At 46.8% G+C, this 8,583-nt stretch overlaps 1 long non-coding RNA gene across 3 annotated transcripts in view; it reads left to right on the top strand.

The window, feature by feature from the left end:
- Positions 1 to 8,583, top strand: part of LOC119340020 — a 16,843-nt gene that overhangs the window by 6,068 nt on the left and 2,192 nt on the right. For 2 of the 3 annotated variants that reach the window (XR_005164336.1, XR_005164337.1), the window contains exons 2-3: positions 7,599 to 7,675; positions 7,831 to 7,928. This is a non-coding gene — a long non-coding RNA (uncharacterized LOC119340020). Of the gene's footprint in view, positions 1 to 7,598; positions 7,676 to 7,830; positions 7,929 to 8,488 lie in introns of all 3 variants that reach the window. The other variant, XR_005164335.1, reaches the window with a different exon arrangement.

Raw genomic sequence — 8,583 nt, 5'->3', positions numbered from 1 at the left:
CCCGCCGCCTCGACGCGACCCCGCCGCCCGGACGCCGCCCCGTCCACATCACCGCCGCCCGGACGTCGTCGGAGCACCACCACCACCACTCCCCGGCATCCTTATCCTCTCCGACCGCCTCCTCCACCCCGGCCCGCTCCTCCAAGTTAAGCTACCGCCCCGACCCCTATCCCCTTCCCTCCTCCCATCCCATCTCCATATGAGCATGATAATTTGCATGAACAGCCTAGTTCATAACAGCCTAGTTCATCATATTATAGTACTCATATTCGGATCGGAGAGACTGTCATTTGGTTTCAATTGTGGGAGAGTTTCTTGCTCTGTACCAGTTGCGACCGTCTATGGTTTGATTAACCTAATGTAGTATCTTTATTATTAGGTTATAATGAGTTAGATTATCCTGAGAGTTAGATTATCCTCTTCAAAACCAGAGTAGTAGAATAATATACAGCATAATGTTATATTTTAGTTTGTAGTAAAATATACAAACTGTCTTGGTTTTGCTTATCCTCTTCAAAACCAACCGGGCCATAATATACATATAGTCTTGGTTTTGCTTGTAGTAAAATATACAGCATAATGTTACTGCATATTGATACTTACAACATCAGGACTTGTAGTATATTTTAGTAGTACAATGTTTAGAAAGGATATGCAGTTCTGTGATGACTATCTTCAAATACTGTTCTGTGAAGACTGTCTTTGTATAATGTTGTAGTATAATATTTGAAGACTGTCTTTGTATACAATTCTAGTATAAAATTATACAGTTCCATGGCTGCTGTTGTTGTGATATTATATTTTAGTATAATGTTACTGCATATAAAATAATTACATAAGCAAGCTGCGTGTTTAGTTTGATAAAGTGCAAGTTTTCTTTTGAAAATACAGTGGCAATGTGACATATATATGGGGTACTGTAGGATTGTTATTTTGATAAATATAAGCCTGATTTAACCGAAATTCAGTAGATCAATTAGTTTATCATGTCGGGTGGACTGGTTGAAAATGATTGACATAGCTAGCCTGATTCCTTTCGTGATTGAGATGTTTACCGGCAGATATAATGATTTGTAGCTAATGTGGTTATGTTGTTATATTTTACATTTCTAGTACTTTGGTTCACTTGTAGAGTGCTTGTGCAGTAAAAGATATAGTCTGATATTTCTGTTTCTTTTTTGTCAATATGATCTACCTGCTGTTATTCTGGAGCCAAAGTGAAATTGCTTAGTCCATGTGGATGTGGAAACTTAGTTTCCTATGTTTGAATACATGCTTACATTACCCATGAGTCAATATTTTGGCCCTGAAATCATTGTCTGCACCGAGAATCTTAAATTCTCGGAGTGACATGTTTGATTGAATTTGCCATTTTCACTTGTTTAGTAGATGCAGAGAAAAGGAATATGCATCTCATCTTTCTTTAGACCACAGCTTGAGCATGATTTGCCTATGTGAATAGTATTTTTGCCTGCTCTCTTTGCCTGTTGGAACTTGGAAGGGTAAACTGTGGCAACTATATATTTATTTTTCTTCCCAAACAGCTCTTTTGAACCAGTAGAGAGAGAGGTCTGTGCTACAGGGCTAGGGCTCTTCCTCTCCCTCCATTACCTGTGAACAGAATGTATATGCGCTTTTGGAGCAGAGTTTTCCTCTAGGTGTTAGTTTCCAGCAAGAAGATCCCTCGCCGCTGGTTCGAATGTATAATAGGAGTCTGTTTCATTATGCTAGCGGTGTCAACGAGGTTGATGTTGCATAATTAAATTCCCCATGACATTGTCTGCCTTTTTTCTTCTTCATTTTTAGTAAAGTGATGCTGCTGTACTACTTGTCAAGTGATGCTGCTGTACTACTTGTCAAGTGATGCTGCTGCTGCTATCTGCGAGTTGCTGCTGCTAGTTGTGATTTTGTCAAGTGATGCTGCTGCTACTTGTGATCTTCTAAAATGACCCCTTTCTCCTGAAACGTTGATTAATTTCCGTTTTGGTTGAGAAATGGGGCACTCCAAGGTCAAGAAAATTAGCAAAGGTCATGCCCAATTTTCTTGACCTAGAAGGTGCCCGATTCTCAACCGAAATAAAAATTAATTTGCTTTAGTGGTTGGATTAGTTTAGTATTTTTTTCACACACTCAGACACCCTTGCTTGCCATGTGTGTGAGAGAGATAGTGAGAGGAGACAAGAAGAAGGGGGTTAGGAAGATGTTGCCTGCTCATCAAAGCTAACCATCTCCCCCTTTTCACCCCTTTTCCTTTGTCTTTTGTGGGTTGCAAGGAAGCTACTGTCTTAGCTAGCTTAGCTTGTGCATAAATCCCAGTGTTACAATCTAGAAAATTAGCCTGCAAAGATGAGGTCCCATGCTGGCTGTACCACTGCATCATGCAACAGTGCCTTCAAGATCCAAGGCAATATCACAAACATCATAGGCAATTTGACCAAACTCACAACCTTGTATCTTTGCAGCAACCAACTTTCTAGACACACCCCTCAAGAACTAGGTTACCCTTAGAACGTGGACTTGGACCTTAGCAACAACACACTAACAGGTTCTATCCCAAAACACCTAGGCAATATCACAAACATCTCTCAATTGTTCCTTGACAATAACCAACTTTTTGGCGACATTCCTCGAGAATTAGGTTATTTGGTCAACTTAGAGATCTTGTTCCTTGACAATAACCAACTTTTTGACCAAACTTTGTTTCTATTTAGAGAGAAACATGGCCCACAACGATGAGGCCGGGGGTTCGGGCGGCAAGGCATTCTGGGAGCTGTCCCAGGAGATGGAGGAACAACCTCACTTGTATGAGGCCGCCGCCTTCCCCACCGATCCTGAGACCACGGATGGTGCCGCCGAGGATGACCACACTGATGCCACCACTGATGGTGCCGCCGAGGATGCCACCACTGATGATGGCGGCGCACGCACAGATGGTAGCCAACCGAAGAGGCAACGGAAGGACCGGTGCCCGATCGTGCTCCGCACCCTCAAGGAGGAAGTTACTGAAGTGGACTCCAACGGGAATCCAACGGCGCCCGAACGAATAGTCAAGGGGTACTCGCTTCAGCTCGGGTGCATTGTCCGGAGCACCGTCTCGATCAACACCGAGAACCTGAGGCATCCTGACCGAGGGAATTTGCGCAACCTCCTCTTCACGAAGCTGCACGAACGATACAAGTTCCCCGCTGAATTTGAAAACACAAGCCTCAAAGGGAATAAAGTGAACAATGCTGCCCTCGCGAAGATGAGCAAGGCCCTGTCTACTTGGAAAAGCAATGTGAAGAGAATGATTGAGAAAGGTGAGAGTTATCGGAAGATCAAGGAGAAAAATCCTTCGATCACCGAAGATGACTACAACGACTTCAAGATCAATTGCTCGAGCACCGCAAGCTCCCAATCAAGTGAGTGGGGGAAACAAATGCGGGAGCTGAACATAGGGGAACACACACTCGGTCCCGGCGGTTACAGAGTGGCGGAGCCTATATGGGAAAAGGAGGACGCGGACCGTGCCGAGCAAGGCCTACCGCCCCGCTTCGAGAAATACAGCGGTAACAAGCAGACTAGGAACTATGTCAGGGCCCGGTACAAGGAGGACCCGATAACAAAGGAGCTTACCACGGATCCGAAGACCAGGGCGCTTGAGCTTGTTCTGGTAAGGAATACACCCCCGCGTAATTAGCTCCCTATGGTTGCATTCTAATTAATGAAGCCAAATTTCTAAATGGTTCACATTCCTTCCGCAGGCGACTGAAAGCAGTAGCGCGGAGTCGACTAAGAGCAACCCTTGGGACACCACTCTAAATAGGGGGTTGAATGTAATGAAGAACAAGGATAAGCTCAGTAAGCCGACGTCAGCTGGTCGTGTGGCCGGCAAAGGCTTGTCGACAAAATGGGGGTCATACTATACCGCTGGTGTGCGGAAGGAGAAAAAGACCAGCTCGGAAAGCCAGGCGCGAGAGGTTCAAGAACTCAAGGCACAGGTGGCACGGATTCCGGAGATTGTCCAAGAGCAAGTGGAACAACGACTCGGAGCGACGATCACCGCCCTTGTGCCTACCTTGATCTCGGGGTTGAGTGCGTGGATTGCGGGCGGCCAACAGGGGCCGCCCCCGATTCTAGCTTCACGGCCAGCAACTCGCATAATGCGATGGCGGGGCCATTGGTGCCTCCGGCGGAGGCGGCATTGGTGTCTCCGACGCCGGCACGGGAGCTTAATGCACCCGGGTGTACGCCGGCCGGCACCTCTTCAGCAAGCGGCCCCTCCGTCAACTGCACGCCCGCCGTTGGCGGTGCCTCGACATTAGCCGAGCTCGACGCCATCATCACGGTAACTAATTAAGCCTCTCTCGGCCGAGGACTTCATCTCCTTGCCTTTGACTGGGCATCCCTGACGCCCTACATGTTTTCGCAGGGCGCCGCCGACGTTCCGTGCACTCTCCTCCACTTCGTGAACAACGAGTTGGTCGATGTCGCCAAGGGCAAAATCGTTCAACCGGGCAACCCCTTGTTCCACGGTACCCAGATGCCACCCAACTTGTTTAGGGTTCAACTGGTTCGGGTGCTGCCAGGCTGCGACGACTTGTTACCTCCGATTCGACCCGTCGGGGCCGACGATGATGACATGATGACCCTCAGCGCCTGCCTGAGCTGGCCCCTGCTTTGGCCGAAGAGCCAGATTCGTTTGGGGGCGGGGGACACCACCCCAAAGACAACACCGCCAGTCGTGCCGGCGCCAAGTCGGCCCCATGGCAAGACCGCCGTAACGGTGCCGGACATCCCTATGCCACTGGATCCAAACATGCATATGGCACAGGATCAGAACGACGATGACGACGACGATGATACATTTGGCAACGTCGATCAGTACTTTGCCGAGCATGGGTACGATGGCGACTTCATGGGGCCTCCTTCTCAAGAACCAAACCCAACAAAAGACGTGTGCGATCTAGCTCGTACCGCGGAGAAGCCAAGTTGCAACAGGCGCCGTCTGGCGTTCAGCTCTCAGGAGACGCCTCCAGCTGCCGACTTCACCGAGCCTCAGATAGGCGAGGTGCGAAATATTATCATCCCCAACACACTCAAGAAGGCGGTCTGTGAGCAGAACTCGGTCCCATTACAGGAGAAGAAGAAGGCACGCAAAAGAAAGACTAAGAAGGGTGCGAGCCAGCCGGCACCGAGTACGATCCGTGCTCAGGACGGGCCACCTTCACCGCAGGATATCTCGAGGAGGGTGCATGTGGCGGGTAGGGCGATGCTACCGACAAATATGCTCAATGCTGCAACCGGTGCTATGCGGAGTCTGCATGACAGTGTTCTTGCTTTGGAGAAGCGGCGTCTCAGAGAGAAGGATGTGGCATACCCGGTTTTCGCGGCCAAGGTGCCAGAGGGCAAGGGCTTTGTGGATAACTCCATCGGGCATACGATCGTCCTGCGTTTTGATGACATCCACGCTATGTTGAACCTTCATCCGCTGCACTACACCTTCGTTCGGCTATTTTTGCTGAGTATGAAGATGCGGATCATTCGCGACAAGACCCCGGACATCGTGATAGTCGACCCCTTCTACATGCGTGCCAAGATCTTGGGCAGCGCTGGGGACCGGCAAGTCGCGAGTTCTTACCTCGATGGCGTCATTCTGGCAAACCAAGATAAGGATAACTTCCTCGTGCCTTACTTTCCCGAGTAAGTCCTCCCCTCAACCGGCCCATAACATATGAATTCTTACATTTCGATCGTTTTTCTTTTAACATTCCGTGTTTTCTGCAGTGACACACGTTGCACGCTCATCCTCCTAAGCCCCAAATATTCCATGGCCACGTATTTCGACCCGGACCGTCAGTCGAACGTAGACTACACAAATGTCAAGAAGGTTCTTGATGATGTTCTCCCCGGCTACGCCCAATCTGGAGGCACCTTCACCAGGCCTATTCGTAAGTACGGCAAGCACGTGTTCTCCCACAATACGATGTTCTGCTGCGTCAAGCAGCCGCCTGGCGGTCAGAAGGGTGCCTACTACGCCATCCATCACATGCGGGCGATCGTACGGGACCATCATCAACTTCTGCTACCGAGTAAACTGAAAGATTGGGCCGCGAGCGTGTTGGCAATCCAGGACGCGGACCTCCGACAAGAATTCTTTCGCATCCAGTCGGAGTTTGCGGAAATCATCCATCAAGATGTCCTTCGTACCTCGGGGCAGTTCTACCTCAGAAATCAACCATCCAACAGTGACATCGACACAATGCTACAAATGCAGGCTGACAACGACCGTTATTTCATGACTCCCACGATAGATGGCGGCTTCATTCACGCTCCGGTCCCTTGAGTCGAGTCGAAAGCAGTGATGCTGTGTCTAGTTCTGAAACATCGATTGGCTCATGTTGTAATTAAACTTTAATGAAATTGTAGTATGTCTCTTTGGTTTCGAGAGTCGTTCAACTTAGATGTAATCGATGCTATTAATGTCTTGCTTTTCTCTTCTGATCGTTATGTTGCATAATTATATATTGCTTATGTATTGTCTGTGAATTGGTACTAACGTTTCGTTTGGCTAGTGCATAGCGATGCCGACGTATGTCGTGTACAAGGGTAAGGTTCCCGGAGTCTACGATGACTGGGAGGAGTGTCGGAGACAGGTTCACCGATTCAGCAGTAACAGTTACAAAGGGTACACCACTAGGGCCGAGGCCGAATCTAGATACGCCCGCTATCTAGCGGGAGAGGGGAGGGAGCGTTGGAGGAACCGGATGAAGATGAGTTTCATCGTGATGATTCTCATCGTGATGACCGCAGCTCTCTTCTATGTGTTGGTAGTTTAGATGATCGATATCGACTTGTAATGTGAAGACAAACTCGCTACTCGCGGTCTCGAGACTTGTAATATAATGTTCTATCTTTGTTCGGTCTTTTCAATTCGGAGACTAATATGATGAATTGTATTCGGAGACTAATATGATGAATTGTATTCAAAGACTAATTTTCTATTGTATTCGATGAATCTGTTGTTGATGTGTGCTGTCTATATTTTGTCAAATTATACATTTTGTAACCTGTGCAAAAAACAGAAAATAAAAAAATAAAAAAAACCTAATATTCATACTAATGACGCATCACATGATAGTGCGCCATTAGTATGACAAAGCATATTAATGACGCATCACTGGTAAGTGCGCCATTAATATGCCATGGTTACTAATGGCGCATCCAGTGGTGGTGTGCCATTAGCATGCCAAAGCACCTGGATATACATGGCCCCTGGGAGGCATACTAATGGCGCACCCTGGCCTATACTAATGACGCACCCGCGGTGCGCCATTAGTATACCAGATACTAATGGCGCACCAGGTGGTGCGTCATTAGTAAAAATTACTAATGGCGTGCTGTTAATGGCGCACCACAGATGCGCCATTAATAGCCATATTAGGTGCGCCATTAGTAGGGGTTTTTCTAGTAGTGTTGGGTAGATCCAACTATTCTGTGGTAGTTGCTGGTATGTATGGTAAATTAACCCGATTAGCCTGCTGTGTATGAATATTTAAGACGCTTTCTTTCTATCTGTTGGTTCTGAGCTTTGCATCACTGGTGTGTGTTCCTTCCAGATCCTGCACGGACCTCCCTGTCAGGCCCCTCTTGCCGCCCGTCGACACGACCTTCGATCTTGTTGTGTTGATCATGGGTAAGTGGCAATGCATTATAATGTAGTCATTGGAGTTCTCTTTTAGGCTTTTATTTAACTTTTGATGTTCAATGTTTACAACTACCCAAAAAATTAAGCTATGTGTGACGTGATTTATAACTAAGCATGGTCTAATGTTTTGAGGGCAATGACAGCGACCATTCCATTTGAAGAGGCTCATGCTGCCCGGATTTCGTTAAGCAAGCCATCTATGTCCCAAAGTTGAGGACCGTTTGGAGAAGAGGCCACCCAGGTAAGCTTATCCAAGCTCAAACATTAATTTAATCACTATTTAGTTGCCGTACTTGCGTTCCTAGATGGATCTTTTGAGATTCCACAACTTTGATATTCTTACTTGGGATCATTTGATATGTGCCCTTGAAAATAACAGAACGGGTCGTTCCTAGATGAATTCTTAGCTGATTTCACTGGGCGTCTCCCTTTACACCAATATGAAATATATTAGCTGCAGTATATAGTCTAGGTTCATTTTAATGCGACTAAATGAGATAAAAATACTACCTGCTTATACCACTCGAGTATCCGCCGTTAGGACGTTATGTTCCCTGCGACCACAACATAACCTTTTTGACTTATTATCCCTAAAAAAAGCTGACTCTTTTTCACAAGCTGAAAAGACAATCTGATCTGCCACATTTGGTCTGAAATATTCTTCTTGTGTGTCCACATGATAAAGAGGATGCCTTTGATCAATTGTAAATCACTTATTTTTCTAGGATATATAGATTACTTGAATTACCCACAATATACTTTTATGTCATCTAATATATGTCTCCCAAACAATTTAAACAGATGCAGGATATGATTAGGCGCACATATACAAGTATCTTTATGACGACACCTGCACCAGTTTTCATCGTTGTTGTTCTTGCCTGTTGCCTCCCCCC

The sequence above is a fragment of the Triticum dicoccoides genome, chromosome 7B, assembly GCF_002162155.2.
Source record: "Triticum dicoccoides isolate Atlit2015 ecotype Zavitan chromosome 7B, WEW_v2.0, whole genome shotgun sequence".
Lineage (NCBI taxonomy): Eukaryota > Viridiplantae > Streptophyta > Magnoliopsida > Poales > Poaceae > Triticum > Triticum dicoccoides.
This window is presented reverse-complemented; position numbering and strand designations above follow the sequence as displayed.